The 17,949-nt window shown below is 41.8% G+C and overlaps 1 protein-coding gene across 5 annotated transcripts in view; it reads right to left on the bottom strand.

The window, feature by feature from the left end:
* LOC111866186 (extracellular sulfatase SULF-1 homolog) overlaps positions 1 to 13,843 on the bottom strand; it is a 245,366-nt gene extending 231,523 nt beyond the window's left edge. For 4 of the 5 annotated variants that reach the window (XM_023854887.2, XM_023854884.2, XM_023854885.2 and 1 more), the window contains exon 1: positions 13,466 to 13,842. The gene's annotated coding sequence lies outside the window, so the exon portion shown is untranslated. Of the gene's footprint in view, positions 1 to 13,465 lie in introns of all 5 variants that reach the window. The other variant, XM_023854888.2, reaches the window with a different exon arrangement.
* Between the last annotated feature and the right edge of the window lie 4,106 nt (positions 13,844 to 17,949).

Here is a 17,949-nt window from a genome sequence, read left to right as displayed (position 1 = left end):
AACATGTACGAACAATCAGACATAACAGTAGTAATTCGGGACATGCAAGCCACATATTAAACACAGGACATGCATATGGATATCACAAGAACACATACAAAAGGAAAACACCTAAAAACATAGGAAAAAATACTACACATATAAAATCGGTGAAAATAACTTTCATATGGACGATACAAACATCGATACTCATAACCCAATATTCAGGACATTGCAGGAAACAGATACCAGCTATGAGCATAGACACAATCCCCCCCTACAGAACAAGTGAACAGAACGACTAAAATGGCTACACGCAGCAAAAACAAAAGAAAGCAGCGCACCAAAAAACGTAAGTAGCATTACAGTCACAGAGACAGAATAACGTTAGCTAATATGTCCATCTCTTAAATCAAGGAAACGCTAATGTAACCCATTGTTACATATTACAGATACACCAGAACCATGGCTTGTGTGCAAGCAAAAGTAACCACGGTAAGAGATAACTTATAACAGATTTTGTAAGCATTTACATGCAAAATACAAAAGTGTAACAACAGAGCAGCAGTTCCCGTCTACAATCCTATACATCTGATGATGGCCAATTAGGCCGAAACATGTAGTGTAGAATAAATAATAAGAAGAGACAAAAGAACCTCGAAGGGCGAATTCAATATATGGACGGAGCTGCACGGAGACGATGAAGTGAGACACAGTGTAACAGGATGCTTCAATACAACATAATCAAAGATTTTACTTGAGATATTCTTTTTACTTTCAGCTGTTTTGACAAGTTATCTTCTGTTTCAAATTCCTAGTCGGTCAATATGTGATGGCATCAACTGAAGTAACGAAGTCATCTTTGTATACTCTGTTGATATGTTTGTTGTTTCTCCTAAAATTGTCTGATAACTGGAAATACAATTCTTGACAGCTGAGAGGACTGCCGAGGAGTACGTAAAGAAAGTGTTGTCTGGGAGTTGATCTGTCGATATGTCAAAACATACATTTGATTTGACATATTAAAAAGAATCGTATATAAGTTCAACGATTTGGTTTAGAATAACTTGGGATAAGGGAAGTTAACTATTCTTGGGTTGCCAAAAAGAACATGAGAAAAATACAGTGACAGGAATTTGCTGGATCTGAGATTCTTACAGCAGTGACTGTCAAGAGTTCTATCATCTGGGAGGTGACACTGTAATGAATTTCTGCCAGACTACACGGCACCACATGCCAGAAGACAGCACTCTATGAAGGAGGACGTATCTGTATATAAGAACTCGCAAGAAAAGGATTAAATGACAGCAAATGCGGGATTTTCTAAACATTGTCCTTACCTATAGACCTTCACTGATGAATGTGTTTCATCCTGGAACTACAGTCTATTTACATGTACCCATAAAGTGCCACACCACCATCCATAAGTCATTGGAAATATCTTGGACCTTTAAGGTCGAGTCGAAGAGAAAGAGAATACAAAAAAAGAAAGGAGAGGCATAAAAATGCATACGCAGCATGAAGGTCGGGCAATGCCCTCACGTCCCTGTTTGTGGCCACGTCCTGTAGAGCAAAGCATTCCTGCAGCAGAGCTGCACTGCCCCTACACCGGACACATAACTTGTCACTGCGTTACGCAATGACATGCAAATTCGCTATTGGACTCACTTTAGGACACCCACATCTGTTATTCCATGAGTGTCCGTATCCATACACTAAAACTGACAGACACTGATTAGGGAGGAGAAGCAGGCGGTACACTCGTAGTCTGAAAAGAATTGAAACTTCCTTGCGGAATGAAGACTTGCACCGTCAACGGCTTCTACTCGTATATGGCAGGTTCCACGGGCGAATAAATAGCTTGTTCAGTCATGAAGATTCATTAAAATCAGTAGTCACAGAGCTAGCGAAGTATATATTAATTTCAGTGGGTGTACAACGGGCTCGAAGGGACAATGGCATTTAACCAGTGTGCAGTAATACTGTACATTTTGCAGCGGAATGAAACTCATATTAAGAGAAATTTCATACTTTGTTTTCTTAGCCTGAGAGACGCTTTTGTTTTCACTAGCTCTACAGCCCCCTGGGACCCTGGCATTGATTTTCAGTTTCATGATTATTTTACAGACGGTAGAACCCCTTGGACGAGTGATCAGCTAGTCGCAAGGCCTCTATCTAAACGCAGGACAACATATACACAGATTAAACACATAACATACCAAACATCCATGCCTTTGTGCAATTCGAACCAACGATCCCGGCTTCCGTGAGAATGAAGACAGTACATGCTTAGCCGCGGGGCTACCGTGACCGACGAGAGGGGATATTATTGGAAAGTAAATACCTAAACCGCCGGTCACGGTAGCCGAGAGGTCTAAGGCATGTACTGCCTTCGCTCGCTTGAAAACCGGGATCGTGGGTTCGAATCCCACTCAGGGCATGGATGTTTAGTTTGTGTGTGTGCGTTTTTCTGTGTTTGTGTACAGGTAGAGGCCTTGCGACGAGCTGATCACCTGCCCAAGGAGTCCTACCGAATGTCTAAGATCTAGTAAACCGAAGTGAAACGGAGAGTTTCATGGAGGTAGGCCTAGGCCCACTAGGGCTCTAGTGCCAAGGGGGGGGGGGAACTAAACCAAATAACTGACAACTACACGGGGTATACAGCATCACGAGTAGCTGAGAGTCGCTCAGCTGGTCAGAAAAGACCATGCCTTTCATGGAAGCCCAAGCTTTATTCTTGTCTTCAGAAGAACCCGACAAGGAATTTATTACGAACCAGTAGAAACCGTCCACGCCCTTTCTTCCCAGTTATTTATTTTGAACACCTACTTTAATTACAGGCCAATCTTCCCTCTCTGCCTGGTCTCCAAAGTTCTCTTCTCTTCAGGTCTTCTGATTAAAATTTTATTCGCTTCTCATCTCGACATGGGCGCTGCATGGACTGGTTTCAGACGGTTATGAGAAGTTTCTAACGACGGGCCCTTGTGAACACGATAATGAAACAAATTGGATGCAGAAGTGAACAAGAACCTCTTCCTCTGCCGCGAATCTAACTTCGTCGTCCAGCCCTGTAGACAGTTGTTCTACGGACTAAGCTATTCGGGACCATTCATGAGTGGTGGGTAGGTATCTGTAGAAAGGGTAGGTGGCTAACCCGGCCAAGACTCAAACTATGTACCCTCCAAATACAAGTATTATTTGTTGCACTTTACACTAGCCTGTGCCCTGTCCATAACAATTGTATGTATCACCATCTATATATCTACATACCCACCCACCCATCTATCTATTGATCTATCTATATACCCACCCATCTATCTCTCTATCTACCCACTCATCTATCTATCTATCTATCGGTCTGTCTATGGCTCTACAGCCCTTGGGGACCTTGGCCGCTTTACCAGTTTCTTAATCTATACACAGTCAGTAGGACTCCTTGGCCGGGGGATCAGCCCGTCAAAAGGCCGCTACCTACATACTGAACAACACAAACACAGAATAAACGCACACAGGCATCGATGTCTCGAATGGGATTCGAACCCAGGATCCGAGTTTTCGAGCGGGCGAAGACGATTCACGCCTTTGACCGCGTGGCCACTGTCATTGGCATGTATCACTATTCGCAAGAATTTGCGAGTAATTTCCATTTCTGAATAATCAATACGAAGAATGAAACAACGAACTTACGCAGTGTCGACATTCCCTACGCCCCATAACCCGAACTCCGCGGAGAGGCGTCTTATTTGTTGAATCTTTTCATTAATTCTGTCGCTGTCCTTAATTCATGAAGCATCATGCGATGAAGGCGCGTGGCACTGGAGGTATAAGTTCACAACTCTTGCTCTTGGCCACCTTCACGCCCTGGTCACTTTACCCCCGGGGGAAAAGTCCCGAGTAGCCATTGGATAGTGGGCCGATCTGGATGCTGGGCAGAAAAGAAAATCCCGTATCTCTGTCAGGAACTGAACCCCGTCCGTCCAGCCCGTAGCCCGTCACTATACCGACTGAAGTATCCCGCTCTTCAGAGCGGCCTCCGTAGTCTAGGGGTAAGGTTCCCACCTCATGACTCAAAGTACGAGGGTTCAAACCCGGCGGAGGTCGTGGAATTTTTAAGGGCGGAAAAATTCAGGGAACAAGTCCTCCGGGAGGGACATTAAGCCGTGGGTCCCGTGTCGTAGATTTACGGCACGTAAAAGAACATCATGTCTCTAGGAGACCTCTGAGCAAAATTAGACAAATTTCCTGCCCAAGTAGTTTCCAATTCCTCCGGTAGATGGGGGAAGTATTAGGTACCACTGCCACAGGAGGGGGGACCTCCCTGACAGAAAGGGACTAACTATTAGATACCACTGCTAGAGGAGGTTGGAACCTCGCTGGCAGAAAGGGGCTGATAGTAAGCACCAGTACCGGTAGGGTATGGCGACAGTAGAAATTAAAGGGGGACGCACAATGGACCACTAACCGGTCTCAGTGCATGGGGAAACCCACCCCCTCAATACGGAACGGAATCCCGCTCTTCGGAAATAGGTAATTCGTTTCAAACTGGGGTATTGTTGTTTAGAATAAGTGGGGGAATTCAATTGCAAGCAAGAAAATCGTAAAATCTGGTTATAGTCAATACAAAATAGAAATACAATGTGTAATTAAATAGTTGGATAAGACTACGGAGTCGAGGCAAAGAAGCTTTTTGAGTTTTATTATTTAGTAATTAAAATCCCAGAAAGACGCAAATTTATTGCCACAGGGTACGGGCCCGATTCACGCTGTGATGTAACCTGTTCCAATCATCGCGCCCCATATGATTACAGGCCCATTGCATCAAGCTTGCTAAGAAGGTGTGGTGGGGATAACACGTTTTTAATTTTTTTCAACAATTTTGTTTGGATCCTTGTTCACCTTGAATATTTAGCGAGTTACGTTCGTGCTGTTGGGCTTCATGTAACGACCGTAATTTTCTCCGATGTTAACCAAAATTTGAATTTGTTGACAAATTTTAGTGAAACTCGCCTGTATCAAGTTTCATGAAAATAATTTGAGTTCTGGAGTTGTTACATGCGGACAGACGGACATATGCGGTGAAGAAGCAAATAGCCAGATTGTCCATCTTTTCATTGCAAATTTGCCAGAAATCGTTATACTTTTGTTCGACTAATAATTTATGTTAATTTGGACGTCGTTCAATAAATAACAGGTTTTTAATGCATTCCCTTACTTTGTCTGTGTTTATATTAGTAAAGGAATTACGTAATTTATTCAAAATGTAAGACCTTATTCACGCAGGTTTTCAAAGTTAAATGAGATTGGAAAATGTGAATTCCATAATGCAACACGTACAAAATTCCACACAGTGTTCAGTTTACTCGCGGTTTATGTAAAATAAGATTAACACTTTCTGATATAGGTCTATAACAGAAAGTCTATTTACTGCTGTAAGTGAAGAGGAACTCATTAAGGGTCAATGTCACCAAAAATCGAAAATTGCTGACAACTTCTAGGACGAAAGGCAGACGGACAGATATAACCTTCGAAAAAACTTTTGTGCAAAGACCGATATAAAAAGATATCAAAATTAGTCCAACGGTTCACGTGTGGATATAGTAAAAACATTCTTTTGTTAATTATCTGGAAACCTGCGGAATTTACATAAAACGTATGCTGAGCATAAACTATGTGTCGTTTGTTGTCTGTAACTTCTGTTTAAGACACTTTTTCTTCAGATAAATATTTGGAGAGCTATGAGAGATTTACACTAAAGATGCGAACAGAAAAGCAAGAAAGTCTTCAAGTAAAGTGTAACTTGCTAACATTAATTAAATCAGATAATGTTTCAAATAAAGGTTGTAGCGAAAAAATATTTTATGATCAATAGTCCTTCCGTGAATATTTCATATTTCAGGATAAGTAAACCGAAGGGAGAAAAGCGATAAAATGATTTCACTATGCATACATTTCTTAACTTGTTCCCTCTTATCTATTCAGCTACTCAGATGAAGAATAGGGTGTAGGCCTGAAGACTTAACATAGCGCAAACCGAGAGAAATCAGTCTAGCCCACTCTAATAGGAGAAGCCGGGGAAGTTGAGGGTGGGACTGGCCAGTAGAAATAATAGCAGTTTGGAGTGTTTAATAATCTCAGTGAATAATCTGCAAGACACGATGCCAGAATACTAAATTAAACATGCGGTTACATTAATCATAGAGACTGCAGTCAAGGTCAAACTAGTAGACAAGATTGATGGGCTGGATTGGCTCAGTGAAGTTCATTAAAGCAACAGAATTGAATGACACGCAGTTGAAGTTTGAAACGTAGTACAACGGAATATATTAATATGTCCGGATTTAATTATATCAAGTCAACCAATCGCTCTACAGCTCGACCAGAGACAGTGTCTATCTTGTATATCCTCATCAACCTGCCTCTCTCAGAAACACCAGCTTCTTCTGTTTACAGTCGCTTCGATATTCAATGTGGTAATGAAACAGACATTTATAAAATTAGGCTATAGGTCAAATCATCATCATCACTGGCACGACAGCCCTTTGTGAGCCTGGCCTTCTTCAGGATTGCTCGCCATTCTTCTCTATTTGATGCTACATTCCTCCAGTTCTTTACACCCAAAATTCTTATGTCCTGCCACACACATTCTTCCCATCTTAACCTTGGTCTTCCCACTCTATTTCCTTCTGTTTTAGTATTAAGCATTTTCTTAATCGTTCTATTCTCGCGGGCATGTATTGTGTGTCCAGCCCATTCAAGCCTTTTCACCTTTATAAATCCAATAATGTCTGGTCATTAAATAGTTTGTATAGCTCATCGTTATACCTCTTTCTCCATACTCCATTTTCTTCCACTGGTCCAAAGATATATCTCAAGATCCTCCTTTCAAATATACTTAACAGTCTTTCATCCGATCTTGACAGTGGCCAGGTCTCAGAGGCATAAGATAGCACTGATCTTATAAGTACTTTATACATCATGGTTCTGGTTTTCCTGGGTATCAGTTGGGATTTCAGGTGTTTCCTAAGGCCATGGAGACATTTATTTGCCGCAAGTACACGCTTTTTTATTTCATCACTGATATCATTTTTACAGTTAACTTCTGATCCAAGGTAAGTGGAACTACATACAGCCTCAAATTTATATGAACCAATTTCAATATATGCAGGTCCATTAGCACAGTCTTTCTTGGTTACCAGCATGTACTTTGTTTTATTTTGGTTAATTTGTAGATTCATTTTTTTTTTCTGCTCTTTCCAAATTAAGAAAAGCTTCTTTCATAAATTTTTGTGTTCTACCAATTATATTAATATCATCTGCAAATGCCAAAATTTGAACTGACTTATAGAATACTATAGGTCAAATATGGGAGAATATTCGGGCCGAAGGGGGATGAAGTGATAGAAGATTAAAGAAAACTGCATAATGAGAAGCTTCATTCACTTAGTGAAGGGTGGGGTCCAGCTGGGTCCACTTGGCACGGCGGCCACTGATTGGCTTATTGTACCCGCCCTGGATGATTATGATGATGGAGAATTTGATGGAATGAAGATTGGCAGTGGAAAACGAAGTACTCGGAGAAAACTTGCCCCAGCGCCATTTTGTCCACCACAAATCCCACTTGACCAGACCCGGGATCGAACCCGTGCCCCAGCGGTTGGAAGCCGGCGACTAACCGCTTGAGCTATAGCGCGGCCGAGTGGGAGCTTCATAACTTGTATTCTTCTTCACGTATAATTAGAATGACAAAGTCACGAAAAATGAGATGGTCAGGGCATGTAGCACACATGGTAGAGAAAAGGAATGCATATAGGATTTTGGTGCGAAAGAAAGCAGGAAAGAGACTACTAGGGGTAATACTAAAATGACTCTTAGGGATATAGGATGGGATGGTGCGGACTGGATTTATCTCGCTCAGGATAAGGACCAGTAAAGGGCTGTTGTGAACACGATAACAAATCTTCGGGCTCCATAAAATGCTGGGAAGTTCTTGTGTTGCCGAGCGACGGGCGGCTTCCCAAGAAGGGCTCGGCTCCATGGAGTCAGTTATTTAAGTTCCACTTTGGGAGCCATATGAAATTACGTACGTATTTCGAAGCGATCGCCGGTCGAAGACCATTGCCAGGTGAATTATGTGCTTCAGAATTTGTTACATAGTCAAAAATGCACTAAATTTATATTGGTTATCGTCTAGATTACTGAAGCACAAAATCTGACATTACTATCAATTAATTGCTATAGGATACTCCTCCCGATTGGAGATAAGAATGTAATTAACAGGATGTGGAGTGAACCCCACTAGGATTTCTCATTCCCCGAAACATGGCTTACAGTTAAAATTTAATTTACCTGTGATTTTTGTCATTACAGTGTTTTCTCAATATTATATATGAGAAGCCAATATAACCCTGCCACACAGTAATAGACTATGAGCTAGACGACCGAGGTTCTATTCCTGCCAGGCGGAAAGTTTTCTATTTTCACCGGTGTCCAGACCGTCTCTCGAGCCCAATCATCCTCCTATCCAATGCGAAACAGAGAACTTTGTACACTTAGTTACAGCGGCCGGGGTGTGAAACTGACCAATTAATTCATAGTACGGAAGTTCAGAACGCGTGGAGGTATACCATAACCCCAAATGTCTTTATCCAACAGGGACGATTTTATATTTTATCTGTTGTGTATAAGGGAGCAAATACATATAAAGAACTATATTATCTACAGAGTGTCCCAGGAGGAATGTGCCAAACTTCGGGAGGGTGTTCCTTATGTTAAAGTATGCCGATATAACCCAAAACACCTATGTCCAAAGTTGAACGGTTACGCAGATAATGGCCCGAGAAAAGTGTGGTCTTCTGGCGTAGTCCACGCACTATACCTGTCAGCTGAGACGTCTTATCTACGTGTATGTTTGTCCTTGAGTGTGGTGATTCACACTAGCGGTAAGCTCATGTGCTCCCTTCAGGATACGTTGCGGCCGCTGACCTGGGCTTGAACCTGGGCCGCCGCGGTGGGAAGCCGGCGACTAACAGCCTGAGCTATAGCACGGCCTTGCTTGGCTTATATTTCTTGACCCTAAGAGATGGAGGCAATGTTTCTCCGAAACGTCGGTTAAATTTCACCGGAATACACGACGTCATATCCCAAAGAAAACAACTCTTCAGATGTCTTTCACGAAATATTCACCTCTTCGAAAAATGTTTCAAAGAACATTTTGAAATCATACTGACTTCTGTGAGAAAACTAATGAACCTTCGGGTTGCATAACAGATGGGGGAATTATTAACCAAACAGATGACTGTTAGCGTTTTAAGAAGAACCCTACTCCATGGAGTTAGAGTTCATGTACGTGCTACTCTCTTTTAAACTAAGCAGCTTCTGAGGACCCTTACTGATGTTTAATTTTGGTTTCATATAACGAAGTACTCACAATTTCTCAGTACGCACCAAATTAAACTCTCCTAATATGGTTTACTGTACACTACAAGAATAAAATTTGATCGAAATACTTTCAGCAGTTTCGGAGATAAAATATACGAAAAAACACCAAGTCCGCGGAGCACTGTCCTACTTCAGAAGCTAATAATCGCTTAATTAACCATGAAATTTCTTGTCTTTTTTGACAACTAAAGGCTCATTGCCATGTTTACGATAATTTTCCACTATTACCTGTTCTGAACCACATGACTAGCGTCCACAACGTCATATCATATTTAAGCTACATTTTAATAATATATTCCCTTCTACGCCTAGGTATTCCAAGCGCTCTCTTCATTCAGGCTTTCCGACTTCAATTTGTATGCATTCCTCAACGCTCCAGTGCCTGCTACATGCTTTGCCCACTACATCATCCTTGATGTAATAAACCTTAGGAGTATCTGGTAAACCTGAGTAGACTGGTGTAGTGGAAACGCTCTATACACGTATTTATACGCGGGAGATCTTCGGCTTGAATCTCAGTTGGGACACCAGATAACTCGAGAGTATTCGTCTTTTTTTTAACTCCTCCAGGAAAATGCCGGCGCAGTATCTAAATTAGGAAAGCACAATAGACCATTGAAGGTCGCAGGGCTAGGGCCAGTTTTATGGCTCACCCCTCATAGTCATATTCATCTAAATTAGGTCATAACAGCTTACTCTTAAATTCTTTCCAATTCACCATTCGCTCGTCATCCTACCAGCCGACAGACAGTACAGGTGGGACGAGATACTGAGAGCGTCACAAACTGAACAGCATAAAAATCGGCAAAAAATACAAAATATGAAGCTCATCAGTATGCATACTTAAAGCGTTCCCCTCAGCACTCTTTTCTCACAAATTCCCAAACTATGTTCTTTTCTTAGGCCGCGTCATAGCTCAAGCGGTTAGTCGCTGGCTTCCCATCGCGGCGGCCCAGGTTCGATCCCGGGTCTGGTCAAGTGGGATTTGTGGTGGACAAAGTGGCGCTGGGGCAGGTTTTCTCCGAGTACTTCGGTTTCCCCTGCCAATCTTCATTCCACCAATTGCTCCACAATTACCCTCACCTATCATCTCGGGCTGGTGCAATAGGCCAGAAGTGGCCGCAGTACGAGCGACTTAGTTCCACTCCACTAGCAATAAAATAAAATGTTCTCTCCTTAGGAAGAGATACAGGGTTCCATGCCTATATAATTAAGATAAAAGTACACTTTAACATAGCTTATCTTACGGACAGGCCCAATGTCCCCATTACACCTACTTAATCATTTTGTATGCTTTCTATGTATGACTCGTATAAAGGAAGGAACAAACGGAAGGAGCAGAAAGGAAAGCAGAAATGAAGAACGAGGAAGATAGAGGAGAAGAAACAAATAAAAGAATTTGGTACAGGTTAAGGTAAAGGTAAAATTCTCCCTGTACTTAACTAATTAGCCATGTAGGTGTATGGAGGAGTGGATATATAGATCCCCATCTTCTTGACCTCAATAGTAGCTGGAGGTGAGTGGTCAGCTTCACGCCTCTGCCGCTTTACCCGGTGAAAGAACCCATGGTAACCATTGGATAGGCGGTTGGGTAGACCCCAGAGCCGGTCTGGACGACGTGGAGAAGAGAGAATTCTTGACCCTACCGGGACTCGGAACTCCGACTGCTCGGTCGTCCCGCTCGTAGCCAGTCGCTATACCAACTACGCTATCCAAAGTGAAATGTGCATAACAAGTTATGTACTTAATAAATTAGTAAATACTTGACTATGTACTGGGATGTTGTCACGATATATCCAGTAGCATAGTGGCTTTTAAACTCTTTTAATCTCTGGCTCCCGTGATGTGACTAAATTTATTTGAGGCTTCTCAACCTTACCGCCACCTGTGAGCCGACTGTCTAGAAAATGTGGGAACCTCGACGTCTCACAAACCTATGGGCTTCCACGGCCTGTCACAGAGATAGTTTCTTGCCTTTACTTTATCTTATAAGATGCAGTTTAGTAATTCAGATCTATAATTAGGTTCTAATAAAGTTTAATTATATCCACGGAGTACTCTTTTACGTTATACATTATGTTTTAATGTAATGTGACCTTTCCTTATGACTTTATGTGTATGACAATTAGACCACTAGGGTTTTCTGAGACCCTGGACGAAAGTTGACGGTCCTCTGCGGGTCCGAGCCTCCCACTTTTGGAAACTCTTTAGAAATAATTACTTGTATTAAACGGCAATCTGTCTCAGAAAGAAAAGATTTTCGATTTCTTGGAATTCCGACATAAGTAGGTTTTACCATATCGAATTACGGTCCCTTTTCTTTCTCATGTCGCTCAAATTCTCTAGCCTTCAGTTCTACCACATTTTACAACCACTGCCTCGAAGCACTGGCAATCGTGCTGCTTGCTACATCGTCCTCTGACAGCTATGCTACAAGCCAAATCGTTTATTTGAGGACAAGAATATGGGGCAAGAAGCAGCGACGAAAATTGCCTGTCGCTTCACAGTTGTGATATGGGGGAGACACGATAACTCGACGGAAAATAAACTAACAAGCCTTTATGTTAAAACAAGACACATCCTTATTTCGACATCCATTATCCCTTCATTTTAACAGCAGGTATTTCTTTTGATTTTTGTTTTATAACATAGTGGTTTCAGGAGCCGGGATAGCGTAGCGACTTGATATGGGCTGGACGACAGGGGGGGGTCAGAGTTCAAGTCCCGGTGGGAACAAGTATTTTCACTTCTCAATGTAGTCCAGACCGACTCTGGGATTCACCAAACCTCCTATCCAATGGGTGCCGGGGGTTCTTCCCCCGGGGGTAAAGCGGCTAGGGTGTGTAGCTGACCACTCACCTCAAGTTAGTGCAAAGGTTAAGAAAATGTGGATCTATACATCCACTCCCCAATAAGCCTTCATGGCGTAATGCTTAATTAGTTAGTACAGGGACAACTTTACCTTTTGCCTTTGCATAAGTGGCTTCATGCTGTAACGTTGCATACATCTAGCATAAACTTTTTCCAGAAATGCCCCCCCCCCCACCTTTTGTTTTTACTTCGACTGAAAGCAATAAGAGACAATAGAGACACTCAAGAGTACTATTTTATGAGATATAACGCCGTATAATCTGCTGAAGGCCCACCGACGTTTCTGAGGAACATATCGCTTCCATCTTCAGGGTCGAATAAGCCGAGTAAGATACCAGAGTGAAAGCAGGTGGCAAGCGATATGTTCTTCCGAAACGTCGGTTGACTTTCAACGGAGTACACGGCGTTATATTCCAGAAGATATAACTCTCCATAACCACCGCTGTGAGAACCTCAAATCCTACAAAATACAGACACCGAACACGACACTTCTAGAGATCCTCGATCTGACGATAAAACTAAGTTGGTTAATTTTGACAGGATGCTGAATATCTAGTCAACCATGTTAATTATAAAACAATATCGTAAGCTCAACAACTTTATGCAAAAATTCACGATCAAAAATTGCAGAATGACTGGATTGCATAGTTTAATGAGTACTTGATTCTACAAAACTTCTAATGAGATTCAGCTTTGTTTTAGAAAATTTTAATCATACCTGTACAACATGCGTGACCAATGGCTACGTACCTATGTTACTTTAACGAAACGGATACATTATAGTATATGGGTAGAATTGCGCGGTAGGGAGCTGAGCCTGCTTGAGAAGCCGCCAGTTGTGTAGCTCAAGAACTTGTGCAGTATATTAGCAAATTTAAATATATATATTTCTTTAACAATCCAAATCCAGTTACGGGTTAAATTTGATTTGGTCAGTTACATTTAAATTTAATTTAGGGTACATTATACTAGCAGTGAATTTGGTAGGGGCACGTAAAGCGAAAATGTTAGCATTCGCTTCGCTTGTGACTGTGTGCGAAAGATACTGAAGTACTCATCACCATACTATACAATATTTTTTAAATGTTATTCTCGTTTCTGATGATATTATTCAAGACATCAACGCACTCAAGTTCATATTTCAAATCAAACTTCATGTAAAACAAAGTGGACTTACGTAAAACTTCAGTAGATTCTGTTGTATTACGGCATTCCTGAATCCGTTGGGATTTTCGTGTGAAACATTAAGGTGCACAAAACTACGGGAAACAGTAAAATGTCATCAACGTGCATGTATCCTTTTGCATTCGAAGTTCAAGTACGATTACGTAGGAATCGGCAAACACAGAAAGAAATTGTCCAGCTGTTAAAATTAACTCACAACTACACCTCTTATAATGAGTTTTGAAAGTTCTAGTTTCTGTATTCTGAACGCAAATAAAAACCACGTGTTCCCGTTCCTTGAAGAACAAGCATAACCCTAACCACAACCACAGCCCGCCAAAGCTGTAAACTCCCTTGCGAGCCTAGCTCACTCTGCCAGCTTCTCCTCGCTTGTCACTTGTCAACGAGTTCTCCCTTCTAGTTCAGGTTTTCTCCGCCAGGGCAGTGGTGGGGAGAAGAGGCAGGGCACGCGCATCGTGTGCGCGAGCGCACGACTGCTGCTATTACCGTTGGTTATACGTACCACCGCCCGGACTATGCTGAATATCTCTGCGGCTAAGGATTGCCGGTAATATACAAAGATGACAAATGGCATCCCGAGAAGTAGAGACGAAGTATCGTAAATCGGGAATAGGCATCCTGGGAACTAGAGACGAAGTGTCGTAAATCGCGAATAGTCAGTGCTCCTGTTTTGTGTTCGGGAGGTTCCGGGTGTGAATTTCAGCTCAGAGACGGTCGTACTACCAATGATTCTTCGACATTCTTCTCAGGATCTCCAAGAAAATGCTGGGATATAACCTTAAAGTAGCCTACGATTTCTATATACCTTTCACAATTCATACATTCATTCAGTCATTCGATATTACATAATCTATGCAGTTTTTAGAGGTCGTACAAGAACCTAAAAATCTAATCAAATTGAAGAGTCGTTATTAATAATGTCTGCTAATTACAAAGGAACCATGATGTAGACTTGTATTTAGTAGGTACTTGATTCAAATATCAGCCGCCCTAATTCCGGTTTTCCCCTGTTTTTCTCAGTTTCTACAGATAAAAATGACGAGGCAGTACTTTGCGTATAAATATTTAAATAGTATAGCCTAGGTGACGACATAGTCACGATCAGTCACGATATAACAGCTCGTATTAGTTCTCCCAAAGAATCAAAGCAATCTGTGACGTCATGAGCACTCTTGCTTCCAGTAGACTCGTCATACCCACGGCAGCGCCACTAGTACCATTTGCCTTCGGAACGTCACAATTCTTATGGGCCTTACAACAGATTTCTTGTGTCTCAGCTCATTTTAGCTATGCATTTGAGAAGGAAGAATAAATTTATGATGACCGCCCCCCCCCCACCTTCGAGGAAATAACTTTCGAATCAAATGACGGAATTTCATAAAACATTGTTTGTACATTATCCTATCAGTAAGCCATACCAGCTAATTTTAAATTTCGTACCATGAATAATACCAGCATGGTTGTGACATACCTTCCACAAGAGGGAACTGCTTTCTAAACTTCACATATATTATTCTGCACCCCGGCCCAACTCAGACAATAGCAGAACGCAAGAAAGGGCCACCAAAATAAACATCTACAAAGAAAATGATACAACACCCCTGCGACATACTCAACAAACCGAAAGAGCAACAGAACATCTACCAAAACCAGGCCTCATAATATGAGGGAGAGTCAGCAAATAGGTCACAAATGGATATAAAACGAAAAAGGTGACATTTGAACCTTGAAAAGCACTTATTTCCCGACATATCCTCCACCAACATTGATACACTTGTCCCATCGTTTTACCAGTGCGTCGAAAACCGCAGCATACTCGTAGAAGTCTTTTGAATGTTGTCTCAACCACTTCCGCACCTCATCAGCGAAACGTTTGCAACCAAGGCGTTTTTAGCGGACCAAACAGATGGGAGTCACTAGGGGCCAAGTCCGGGTTGTAAGGCTGATGTTCAAGTAGTCCACTGTAGTTGTTGAATTCTATCCTGGGTTGCTCGGGCTGTATCCCAAAACACAGTAAGCATAACTTTCTCAGCTGATGGCGTAACCTTAAACGTTTTGGTTGAAGGTGAACTGGGATATTTTAATTCTATTGAGCCAGGCTTTGATTCGGGTTAATAGTGACGTACGCATGATCCGTCCTCAGTAACAATACTATTCGGCATATTTTCTCCTTCATCTACATACCGTAAGAGATGTTGCAAGGACAGACCCGTTCGGTTAATTTTTCTCGATCCTTCAGTTCTCGCAGAACCCACCGTGCACACACTTTCCGAACTTCAAATGATCTTGTATTATGCTGTATGCTAATCCATGCGTACACTCTAGTGCAGTTGCTACACTGACTGTTGTTATCCTCCTGTCAGCTCGAATCAACTCTTCTACCTGCTGCACAGATGCGTCTGTCACAATCTCAACAGGGCAACCTGATAGGACACAATCTGCGACTTTCGAACGCCATTGAGAGAATTTCTCTATCCAGTTGTGAACGGCTTTAAGCGACAAACACTTCCCACTGTAAACATGATACTTTTCTTTGTGAATATTTTTTGTATTGAGTCCTATTGCCCACAAAGTACGCACAATAGAAAGCTGCTCTTCGCTAATACACTCCTCAACTACGGCCGTCATTTTCACTACTGAAACTAGCCTCTGAACATGCGCATGCACGTCTGATCCCAGGCTTTTTTGTTGTGAAAAATAATTGTAGATTCAAAAAAGTCCTAGGCAGCGCCTATCCCGGCTCTCTGTAGCACATTCTTGTAAACATCTTATTCTATACAGCGGTTTCCACTCGATTCTTCATATCTGTATATCTTAACTTAAATCTGAGAGTATACTATTATTATTTTGTACACCTAATTCTCTTCACTGGGGGCACACTGTAGCGTAGTTGGTTGAGACACTATGCTACAAGCCGGAAGGTCGCGGGTTCAAGTCCAGATGAGGTCATTGGATTTTTTTCAATTGACCTAAGCCTTCCAGCCGCACTATGGCCCTGGGGTCGACTCAGCCTCTAACAGAATTGAGTACCAGGAATATTCTTGGAATATGCTTGGGGATAAAGGGCGGCCGGCGCCTAGGGCTGACAGCCTTGCCGCCATCTATGAGCCCATTGTCTAGAAAAAAATGTGGGAACCTCAACGTCTCAGAACCCTATGGACCTCCATGGCCTGTTACAGGGATACCTTTACTTCACTTTACTTTACTTCTCTTCATTTTCTTACATATATTTTTTAAAATAAATATAGAAATTCTGTTTATGAAGTAAGAGACGCCTTGCACAAATCTTTTTGCTTCTAACCTTAAAAGCTCTTTAACTAACTTGGGTATTCCTTTTTGCTGCTCTCAGACAGAATGTCCATCACTGTTGGTCGTTGGCCCTCGTACCATTTACAATCCCAGAAGATACGTTACTCCGTTTGCAGCCCACCATTACATTTGCAGTCGGCCGTGGACACAATGTTAAATCTGTTTAGGTTTGTTTTAAGACTGCAGTGGCCTGCTCTCATACGGTTTATTGACACGAAGGCTCGAAAGTTCATTTCTGTCTCACGGAACCTGTAATACTTTTCGAAGTAGCTTTCTTCTTTCCCGTTGGATGTTTTGACAGAAACTGTGAAGTTCTTCTTTCCTTTCTGTTTCCACTGGGTTTTAAGATCTGCCACTGGCAATAGTAATTGATCATCTCGACCTTCTGTGACTAATTGCTTTGCCTCCGAGTCGGCCCTCTCATTAACTTAAACTCCGCCGTGCCGGCTGTCATGAAGCTGGACTGTGCTGCCTACTGATGCACACTGAAAACCTAAAACGTTCATTAAATCTGTTTTACTTCCGTTTGTAACTTATTTACTGCCCTTTTATCGTATAATACACTGCAACCCAAACACACCTCCCCGGGTTATACTTACCCACCTTATACCCAATATTTTCTAAAATTCCCCAATGTTCCCTTCCCCCCACTTTGGAATGCCTCCGTATCCTTTACAGTGATATTATCCTTACATCATTTCTTTTTTTATTTTTTAGTTTAATATGTTTATGTCTATTTTTGGTTTTAGAATCTAGTGAGTATATGGCAATAAGTAGTATCCGACCTAATTCAACTAAACTATTTATTGTATTTTTACTCGTATATGTATTTCGTCATCGTTGTATATTCCTGACGAATCACCAGATGATGGTTTATGTAAGCCGTAGCATGTTGTGAGAGGAATACATAAAAACAATGGTTTGTTTGACGGTAACTCATTCACTTCTATTTGAAAGCGTCACAATCAGGATGCAACACTACTGCACGTGTGTTTAGATTACGCACGAGCAATTATTGTTATTCGGAGGCTGGATGGCGCTCTTCTGCGGTGATCGCTAATGGAAAACTCTAGAGAGAGAAATTCTGTAAGTCAGAAATAATGTTAGACTTTTTTGTGAATATTCTATTGACTGATATTTACAGCTTAATAAATAACCACATTCCCA

Source organism: Cryptotermes secundus, unplaced genomic scaffold, assembly GCF_002891405.2.
Source record: "Cryptotermes secundus unplaced genomic scaffold, Csec_1.0 scaffold599, whole genome shotgun sequence".
In the NCBI taxonomy this organism is placed as follows: Eukaryota; Metazoa; Arthropoda; class Insecta; order Blattodea; family Kalotermitidae; genus Cryptotermes; species Cryptotermes secundus.
This window is presented reverse-complemented; position numbering and strand designations above follow the sequence as displayed.